Genomic DNA, 10,720 nt, shown 5'->3' with positions numbered 1-10,720 from the left:
GCCGTGGGCCCAAATAAACCCTTTGTCGTCATCTCAGCATCGCCTCCAGTTCCTAGGTGAAGAAACCGAGTCAAAAAGTTAGAGCCTTGCCGGAGATCACGGAGTTGGAAAATAGCGGACACGTGGAGGGAGTTGGGGATTTAAATGAGCATCTATCATTTACCAGGTACTTTTACTAAGATTTAGGTTAAATAATCTCCTCTAAGTTACATGTTGCACCGGAATTGAAATAGGAATTTACCATGCTTTTTCGACTGTCTCCTCCCCCTATCCCACTCCCTAAAAAAATTGGAATCCCACCGTCTCCGTAACTCATGAATGATCCTGGGTATAGGCAGCTGCTAGTTCAGTGTCCTCATCTCTGAGATAAGGGTGATAAGTGCCCTTCCTGCCTCTCTCCCCATGGTCCCTTGGTTCCCTCTGGAATTGCTGGTGAGGTTACCGCTGTGGAGTCCGGAGCCAGATCCTGGTTTCAGATCGTGGCTCTACCGCTTACTTGTCCCGGGGCGAGCTTCCTAACCCTTCCATGCCTCGTTTTCCTGGTCTCTAAGGTGAGAACATGATACATTTATTTCATAAGGTCGTTGTGAGGTCTAACGAAGCAAATTCTTAGTTTTAGTTTCCCAGGAAACTCACTTTCTCTGAGGCAGAGACGTACTGGGGAAAGTTCTCAGAACTGAGTGGGAGGGAGGGAAGCTGGGTTGGGCTGAAGGAGGATGTGAATGTCATAAGTGGGATAGCCCTTGGAGCTATGTCCTATTGAAGCAAGGGGCAGACCTCTGTCCCCCACATCAGCCCAGCCACCACAACAGTAACAGTGATTATGCAGGGACAACAGCCCCCACTCCCGACCCCCGCAAACCTTCCTGCCCTTTCTGCTTCCCTGCGACTAGGCCAGAGGAGGTTTCTTCTCCTTTCTGTTCTGCAGACAACAGAGCGGCAGTGCCTAAGGTGCCCTCAGCTGCGTGCTCCGGAACGGAAAGCAGCTGAGACCTGGGCCCTGGATCTCCAGATTCCCGAGCCAGCGCTTTCTCCCATTCGACAGAGAAAGCAAAAGAGATAAAGGGAAGGATGCTCGGGGTGCAGCCCGACAAATCCAATCCGTGAGCAGAAGCTCCCTGATCAGGATGAACAGTCCTCTCTGAGTTCAACCTCTCTCCCGGTTGCCATGGTTACCTCTTCAGTTTCCTGGCAGAAACTTTTTGAAGTTCATAATTTATCCTAAATTCTCTTCCCAGCAGATAGGTCAGTTTATAGCTGCAGTTTCAGGAATGACTCGACAGTGGCTGTAAATCCAGCAACTTGTGCTCACCTGTGACTTTGCACTGGCTTTGGCAGAACCTGACCTCCTTTCACACCGGCTGGCCTTCCCGGCACAGCTGCAGCTGCGCTCTCTTTAATGGAGGGTGTGGGCCGGGTCATCTGGGATCAGAATTGAACACCCCACAATGACCCTGCCACACTGCAGTCCATCTCCTTCTGCCCCTGTGACCCCAGGTAAGCATCAGCCTTTCCACAAAGGCAGACGTCTAGATGGCACCTTTGCTGAAAATGGTTACAAAAAAACATGAAAACGCTTCCTCGATTTCTGATTTGACACAGACAATCCCCGTAGTGGTCTGGATCCTCTCAATTCAATCATCAACCTACCGATAAATATTTATTAAGAATTTATTATGTTCCCCCCTTGGTAGGGAAACGCTAGTCTTTGAAGCTCTTCTTTGCCTTTATTGACCTTATAATCGAGCTGAGGAAACAGAAGTCACGGGGCGGGGGACCATCCATCACCTGGCAGGGCAGCAGGTGTCCGAGGGAAAAGAGATATCAGCAGGGTTTGGAGGTGTTAAAAAAGGAAGGGGAGGGTTTAAATGCCATGGAAGACAGCTGGACTCTGCTGGACCCATCGGAGGGAGCATGCTTCAAGGGGGAGAAACAGCTAGGAAGAGCCTGCTTTAATTTGGGGGTCCGGCAAAGGCGCAACGGGATTTAGGAATTCCTGACACACAGGCAGAGGTACTTAGGCTTGTGGGGTACCAACCGGATGCCACTTCAAGATTTAGAAACATCAAAACGGCAAGGGCAGCACGTATCCTGAGAGGGCCGAAAGAGGAAGGAGCGATTACCGCCTGCAGACATGAAGGAGACAGTCCCTGGGGGCCACTTCCCTGTTGAGTCGTGACCAAACTCTGGGTGCCCTCCCTCCCAGGCAGGAGAAGTTGGCTGAGTTCAGCCTGGGTGTAGGAAATGACTGTTTTCCCTGGTTAGCCTTTAGGGCACTGAGTGCAGCTGGCTTTGATAAGCACACTATTCCTGTCTGGTTCCTCCTCCTCTTCTCTCTCTCCCTCCCTCCCTCTCTCCCCTCTCCCTCCTTCACCCCTGAGCAGAGTGTTGAGGGATGGCAGTATGGGAGGCCTGCTTCTTTCTACTCAACCAGGGTGATGGACCCCTAGCCTCCAAGGCAGGACAGTCTTGGCCACCGGGAGGAGGCTGAAACTCTTCAGTAGTGCCCATGTCTGGATCCTGTCTGGACGACTCTGTAGGTCACATAAGGCTCTAACCACCTGATGTTACATCTTTCATCTCATACCCTAAAACGCAGCCAAACTCAGCAGTTAGCAGTTTACCACAGGCGCCACGGTGCCTGTGCCTACAAAGCCCTGAAGGCCCCTCCCCTTTTTCAATAGACTCGTTTTATTTATAGATATTGAGATATAATTTACATGTCATGAAATGCACAGATCTCAAGTTTCGAGAAATGGATACACCCATGCAACCAATACCCAACGACCTACAGAATGCCGCCTTCACTCTGGAAACCTCCACGATACCACCTATCAAAGGCGCCACTCTCTGAGTCCTAGAGCCACAGGACTGGTGCAGATTCTTCTCGCCTTTGATGCTTATTTTCGAGGCCTAGGTCAAGTGCTTTCTCACCCCCGATCCCAGTCTGTTTCCTCCCTGAGCTCCTGGAGGGCTGGGGCCATTGCCTTGGCCATCTCTTTATCTTCAGCCCTTGGCACCATGCCCAGCTCAGTGGATAGTCTATAAATGTTGGCTGGCTGGACGGCTTCTGTTTCCACACAAATCATTAAGAGCTAACATTTACTAAACACTTACCATGTGCCAGACTCTGTCCTGTAGGCTTTAAATTATCTTTAAATTTTCACAATTACCCCGTAAGGTGGGCCCTTGCTCATTCTCATTTTACATTTGACTAAAATGGCACAGATGGATCAAGTAGCTAGCCTATGGCCACACAACTAGTAGTTGGTCGAGTTGAATTTCGATCTCAGATGGTCCAACTCCAAGAGCCTGTGTTTCTAAGCATACATCCTGTCAGCATTTTCTAGAACTCAGAGTTTGCTCACAATGAGAAGGACGAAGCGCAGGCTGGGAAATGTTGGTGGGATGCTCATCCTTCTGTCCTCGCTGATTCTCCTTCCCGTGTCCCCTCCCTAACCTCCTCCTGTCCTCTCCTCATTCCTCTCGCGCCATTCACATTTTCCACTTTCTGTCTTGGCCCTTAGCCGTATTGTCATTACAGACTCTGGACTTTTCTGCCTCTTCGGTCCCTTGTGGATACAGTTCCCGAGCGTGGCTGCCGGGAGTCCCCTTGTCTGCAGAATCCCCTCGGTTAGGCTTCCATTTCTCTTGACAGGAACACTCAGAGGTCAGCTGCCCTGCCGCCCTGTCGCCCTGTGCTTTCCCGTCCCCCTTCACTCGTGGAGGAGCCTGGCTCCCACCTGGTCTTCCGTGGAGAGAGCCCAGGGGCAGGTGCCCAGGAAGGCAGGCTGCAGCTCCCAGAGTCTTTGGAATGTGCCGGGCCCTGGGGACTTTGCTCCCTGACATCCTCCTGGGGGGCCTGGGAGCCTCTGGCGTTCGTGCTCTCCTGGCTGGCTGCGGCCCTCCACAGGCCCTGCGCTTGGTTATTGTGTTCTGTTGCGCACACGTGGGCTCGCTTTACCCCTCACCCCAACCGGACCGTCTGCCTGTCTCGGTCTCCTGAATTCTCCCTGACTGCCAGTGCCCGGGGTCCCCGCAGCATGCCTGACCTGGTCCTCTCCCCACCCCTGCCCTGCGATGCCCCAGCTTGCACCTGCAAACACTCCTGCCATCGTATTGATTCGGTCCCTAATATACCAATTAAGTCGATGACCGTAAATGAGCCCCTAACTCTGCCAATCCCAAAATAGGAGAATTACCTAAGCACCCGGGCTTCTAAATGTCTTCCTCTTTCTCGCCTTCCCTCTCCGTCCCTTTCTTTGCTTTGTCATAAATGTCATTTCGCTGGGAGTGTCTCATCTCCAGCTCGCTAAGATTTATAACAAAATTTATCGAAATCTGGATTTTTTTCTCATTGAATCATTGAGAAAGGCCCTGAAAAACCAGTTCGAATGAAAGATGAGAGGAAAACAGGCGAGGCCTGGGATTTGCAAATGACTGAAAGGTGATGTTTGTAATTCCAATTTCCTGTCATTTACCAGGCTGAGTTAGCACCTTGAGAGTCCGGAACCAGCAACTCAGCAGCTACTGCACACCAAATGTGCACCCTTTCTGCGGGAAGGGACACTGGGGGAACCTAATGGAGGCCACAAAGTGGGGGGGGGGGGGAGGTGGGGCCTGAAACTCAAGCTGTTTCTCAGCAGCTGTCGGCAGATGTCAGTGGTTGCAGAGCCCCAGCTCGAGTTGGAAACGGCATCAAACGCACAGACCCTGTGGCGCCTCGTCCCTGCCTCTGAACCTCTCACTGAGGAAAGCCCCTGCCCCTCTCCTGGGGACTCCACAGACACCCGTGCTAAGAAGCAGCTGAGGGCCAGACGCCAGGCCGCTGCAGCCGGCTGACACGTGGCCCTGCTCTAGACTCAGCCTCAGCGGAAGGGAAACTGCCGTCCGCGGGGCCTGCCATGGTCCCACACTGGGCGGGCTGCCTTCCAGACACCGGCTCGGCAGACGGGGACCGGACGGCACTGTGGTAACCGATCTACCCACAGTGACACACCCGGTACCTGGAGGCGCCAGGACTGGAACCCGGTTCTGCCTAGCAGGTCTGAACCCAGGGCTACTCAGTGCCCCCTCTCTCGCTGGGCCCTGGCTGTACTTCAGGCCCTCTCCCCACGTTGTCTCAGTTAGGGATGGTTCGGTGCCTATCCCGGCCGCGGCTGAGACCCGAGGACGGCAGGAGCAGCAAGCCCCAGTGGGCCGGCATCGCCTGCAGGCGTGGAGATGTCGGGCAGGGGCTACAGGAGGGGCTGTTGCCATCTCCTGGGAGTTGGGGACCCGCCCTCAGGGTGGCCCTCACCCCACCCTTAAGTCACTGTCCGTGAACTCTCACGTCAATAGGGCGAGTGGGGTTGGGAGTGGGGAGGGCTGCCACAGGCACAGAGGAAAGGCGGTTTCGTAGGAAAACGGGAGGCTCTACAAAGCCCCGACACCAGCTGCGTGCGCCCCGCGACAAGTTGCGAGGAAACGTGCCTCTCTCAGTGAGCCCGCGACGCCTGAGCAGAGGGAGAAACGTGGTTCGATGTGTGAGCAGCTGGAGGCTGGGGCCGGCGGAGCTGGGTGGGAGGGAGGAGGGCAGGGGGCAGCGATGGGAACAGGTGGTCCTTTCGCGGGCCATCAGCCCCCGACACAGCAGCTGTCCTAGAAACAGGCCCAGGTGGACAGAGGGAGGGGCACAGCGGGGGATGCACGATGTTTTGCAGAGAAAGAAACACACTCTCCCTAATGGGCCCCACGCAGGGAGACACGCGGTGAGCTGTGTGACCGAGCCCCAGTGAGCCACTCCTTCTCCACCAGCTGTCTGGCTCTGCAGCTCCAAGTGCGGTCACAGAGGGACCTGCAGGTTCCAATTCCCCAGGCTTGCCGAGCCCTGGCTGCCGCAATTGCAATGTTCCATTTCGTGAGCGTTTCTGTGTTCTCCATGTATGGTTATTACAGTTCTCATCCCGTTTAATCCCCAGACTAACCTCCGGAGAAGGTAATCTTACTGTTGCTGTTTTACAGGTGGGGAAACTGAGGCATAGAGAAGTTAATCAAGGTAGGGACAGAAGGCGGAGGAGCAGTGTGCAGTGAGCCACTCACTCTGCAGACTGCCCCAGGCCCTTGCCCCGTCCAGACCCGCAGAAAGCTCTTTCCTGCCTCAGGTTCCAAAACACTCACATCCCCAGCTCCAAGAGGATTCGAGATGAAGGTTTACCTTCTCTTACAGTTCAACCTGGTCTTCGCTTCCTGGGAAGAGGCAGAGGGATCACAGGACAAGGATTATAAGCTTCCAAGGTGCAGTTTATGGAGGGCCAGCCCTGTCTCTCTCAGCAGCTGTTGACCCTGGGGCCCACAGTGGTCATGAGGAAATGTCCCTCCACCCTGAGAATGGTGCTTTCACTTAGCCGGCAACTACCGAGCCCTAGCCTGGAGTGTGGATTCCATGCGTGTGAGCTCATTCGGTGCTCACCGTGAACCTGCCAGGCGGGCCCACCACACTCTGGCTCTCCTCCCACCTCCGCTGCTGCTCCTCTTGGCTTTCCGTCTGTCCATTTGATATAGTGCTGCCCAGGGCTGTGGCCTTGACCTCCCTCTCTTCACTACCAGTGTCAGATGCTACTGCCTCGGCCACTGTCTGCATGCTGATGACTCCCCAAATCTATCGCTCTGGCCCCTGCTAGAGTTCAAGACCCATCTTTCCACTATTACGTGTTTTCATACTTGGCCAAAATGAATTCAGTATCTTGTCTGCGCCGCCGCACTTAACAAGATCAATGGCATTAGTTAATGGCAGCAAAGCATCTATTCGGTTGCTTTTGGAAGAAATCTCGCTCACCACCAACGATTCCTCACTTCCATTCCTCCTAGTTCCAAACAGCCTCCAAGTTCGATCGACTCTAATCTGCTCCCTGGAGTCTTCCCCCTCCATCCTCACAGCCATCGTCCTCACCTCTCACGCCCTAGCCCGTCTCCTCTGTCACCTCCTTCTTTTCCATCATATTCTGATGCCAGATAGAGAGAAATCAGAGCACGCCATCTCCCTCTGAAAGCCTTCGGTCTCACTTCTCCCGTGGTCACACCAAAACTACTTATGTGGGCGTTCCTTTTCCTTACAGTCTACTTCCAATCAGTTGCTCCCCAACCCCTTAGCTCTGGTATGCTCATCAGCCTTCCCCCAAGATACTCTGTGTTGTTCACCCATTTGCTTTGGCCTACATCGTCCCTGTCATTAAGCAGAATGGCATTCCTCTTTTGTCCAACGAACTCCCATTCATCTGACAAGACCCAATTCAAAATTCACCTCACCGAAGTGCCTTATTTGTTGAAATGCACTCTGAAATGTTTAGGAGTGAATGTCATGACGTCCCTCACTCAAGTGATTCAGCTGTCTGTCCACATAAGTGTATATGTATCTATACATTGACATCCAGCTGTCTATGTATCAAGAGAGAGAAAGATAATATAGCAATGGTTGAATCTAGGTGGTGGTTGTAATTATCTTTCATCTCTTCTCTGCTTGAAAAGTTTTTACAGTTAAAAGTTGGGGAGTGGGGAGGTGGAATCACCTCATCTGTCATAGTTTCCTCCTTGCCCCTGACAAAGTGGATTACCCCTCCCCAACGACACAGCACTTTACTAAGTTTTACTGTAATTTTGTGTCTACCAACTCTCTCTCTCACACGTGGTCAACCTGTAAAAGCACATTAGCTGCACACAGTAGGCACTCAATAACCGTTTATTTACATGAATGAATGAATGTCCTCTTATGAAGTTGAACTTGAGAAACAAGAAGCCATAGGAGCAGGAAGTCTCGGGAGTCACCAAACACTGGCCACTGCGCTTCATTCTCCCTAAGACATGCGCAGGAACGCAGGAAAGGCATCCAGGGAACGCGGGAAAGGTATTAAGTGGCTGCGTGCTGAACGACAGAACATAGTTTAAAACTCAGGTCTAGCCTCTGTGACCGATTCTATGACCATCCAGCTGTGTGATCATGGGCAATCACCAACCTCTCTGCCTCAGTTTCCTCACTTGCAAACAAGAAGGAATACAATCTGTCTTACCCAACAAATGGAGGGAAAGTGTGTGAGTAAGCTCTGAGAAGGCTAAGATTTATACAAACAATGTATGCTAGCCTCATTTTTATTTCAAAAAATGAGCAAGACTGTCCATGACCAGTGAGGAATTCTGAGTCACTGGGTTCAGAGCTGGGGGGCGGTACTCACCCCTCCTCCACAAAGGGTGGGAATTTCCACCCATCTGGAAGTAATGAGCTCCTGCTGCTCAGGCCTCATTTTCTCCCACCCCGCCCCTCTCCCCCTCTTTCCCTTCCTTCTGACCAAGTGACAACTGCTGGGAAACAGCACCGGGAATCTTAAAATAGAGCAGCCAACGTCTGGACTCACAGCCCCAGGCCTGGTTGCACCATCAGTTGGCTACGACATCACAGAAACCACTGACTCACGTGGCCCCCCAGCCGGCTGCACCAGGAGAGCCCAGGCGGCAGAAGCAGCAGCACGTCGATTGCAAAGAGAAGCGGCCGTCCAGGAATGTGGTGTTTTGGCTGGCCGCCCGCTCCGGCCCCATCCGGGTGAGATGCTACATCCTGAGGTCCGTCTCCGCTCCAAGGCCCGGCGCTCCCCGAAGGAGCAGCTCTTCCTGGAAGCAGTGGCGGGCCCAGTGACCCCGGCGGGCCCACTGACCCCGGCGGGCCCGCTGACCCCAGCGGGCCGGGAAACACTGGAAGAGGCCTTGGGGTGGGGGATGGTGTTCCATGACTCAGTGGTTTCAGAGAAGCTTGACTTCCCAGGCTCCAAGCGCTGAGTTTGGAGTGCTTATGTAACGACACATGGGCGACATCAAGCGCTCTGAAGTGGAGAGCCACCTTGAAGACTGGGTCCTTGGTTCTGTGCCCGGCAGACCCCAAATTCCAGTGTGGCAAATGCTCAGCCTTACCCTAACGACAGGGTCCTCCCGGAGCCTGACGCCTGAGGTAATGGGACGAAGATCATAAAATCCTGAAAAGAGGAGGGACGATGATGACCAAGTACCAAATTGGTAAAATAGTTGCCCAAAGTGATTAATGCAAAGCAGGAAATAGAAAGTCCAAGGGGAACTACTTTCAGTGAGGTGGTTGGAAAGGTTCCTGTCGCCAAGCACAGAAACAGACTTTCTCTGACCGAAAGAGAAAAAATATATATATTGTCGGGAGCTTTCGGTGCCCCACAGAACTTTCAGGAAGTCTCAGAATACAGAAAAGAACAAAGGGAAGCTCGGCAGCCGAAAATCCCTCCGCAAAACCGCTGTGAGGAGGCGCCGACAGGTGCCAGGGCTGAAGCCAGCTCCACCGCCGGCGCGGGAACTCCCCAGACACCCCTGCGGCTCTGCTGCCCTGGAAACCGGATGCCGCCGCCACCGCGAACCCCGAGGTGGATTCTCCACCACCTCATGGCTTTGCATCACCAGCTTCTGACTCAAAGTCCCAGATGGGTGCACCTAATTGGCGCCCCGCTGCTTCTGATGCAAAGTCCCAAGCTGTGCTGGGCAGGCAGGGGCAGCTGCTGGCCCTGGTCCCGGCACTGATGAATATGGAGACGTGCAGACCTGAGCTTAAGGCAGGGTGAGGCGGGGTGAGGGGCAGTGACTATCCAGCTACTCTTTATTGAAGTGCCCACTCCAGCCCCCCACCCCCAACCCAGTTTGGCTGATGCAGCCTTTCTCTTTCCCTCGATGAGATTTCAGCCTCTTTTTCAATAAAAATAATAGTTGCTAATTCTGAATGCCTATTACACACAGATCCTTCACAGAAACCATCTCTAAGGCTTTCTACCTCCTTGCAAGGTAGTTAATTACTCTCTCCATTTTCAGATGCAGAATTTCAAAAGCTTAGATTACAGATCTCTCCCAAGGCCCTCCAAAATAGAGAATTACTCAGCTCGAATTTGAACGCAAGTTTGTGATGTCCTGAGGCACACACGCTGCCTCCTAAGGGAGTTGACATTCAGACAAGCTTTCAGCACCACAGTGACCCCCACTCCCAAATCCCAGCCATGATACCAGGGAGTAAGGGAGAGACAGTAAACTCCATCTGGATTTAGGGCCAAAGACCTTTACCTGCCAACACTACAGCCCCTATCAATATCCCGGGACCACAGCTGTCCCAGCCTCCACAGTAGCTCTATGAGGCCGTTTGGTAGGGTTCTCTGGTTCCTGTTCGTCAAGGCAGACCCCTCCACCCCACTGAGCTTAGCCCACCAGGCCTCTGGAAAAGCCCCTCTGTGGTTCTAGACTTCTGAGTTTACTCTGCCATGGGCAGGGCTCGCTTTCATAAAATGCATATGGCTCCCGAAGCTGCATGGGAGTTGCATTTCTGTGAATCGATTTTTTTATACTCATTGACTTACACCATCATTTCAGAAATCGTGTTACTCTCCAACGGCACTTCAAAGCTCATTGACAAAGTGGTACTTCAGCTCAGTGCTGCACCACCCCCTGCCTTCCCCACTTTTCCTAGCAAGCAAAGATCCATACGCCAATATTTGAAAGTGCCAGGGACTCTCGCCATTAATGGACTCCCCTAGAGGAATGATAAAGTGAAAAATTGCCGCTTGACAAGAAGGATCATCACCTAAGACACTCGTATTGTAAATTGGATTTTTTTCTTCTTGTTTTTCTTTTTCCCTCAGATTACATGTCTGTGTTTAGCGGTCTAGTAATAAATCAGCACTTTTAAATGGGT

Source organism: Rousettus aegyptiacus, unplaced genomic scaffold, assembly GCF_014176215.1.
Source record: "Rousettus aegyptiacus isolate mRouAeg1 unplaced genomic scaffold, mRouAeg1.p scaffold_m13_p_17, whole genome shotgun sequence".
NCBI lineage: Eukaryota > Metazoa > Chordata > Mammalia > Chiroptera > Pteropodidae > Rousettus > Rousettus aegyptiacus.
The sequence above is the reverse complement of the archived record's forward strand: the minus strand, read 5'-3'. Positions refer to the sequence as shown.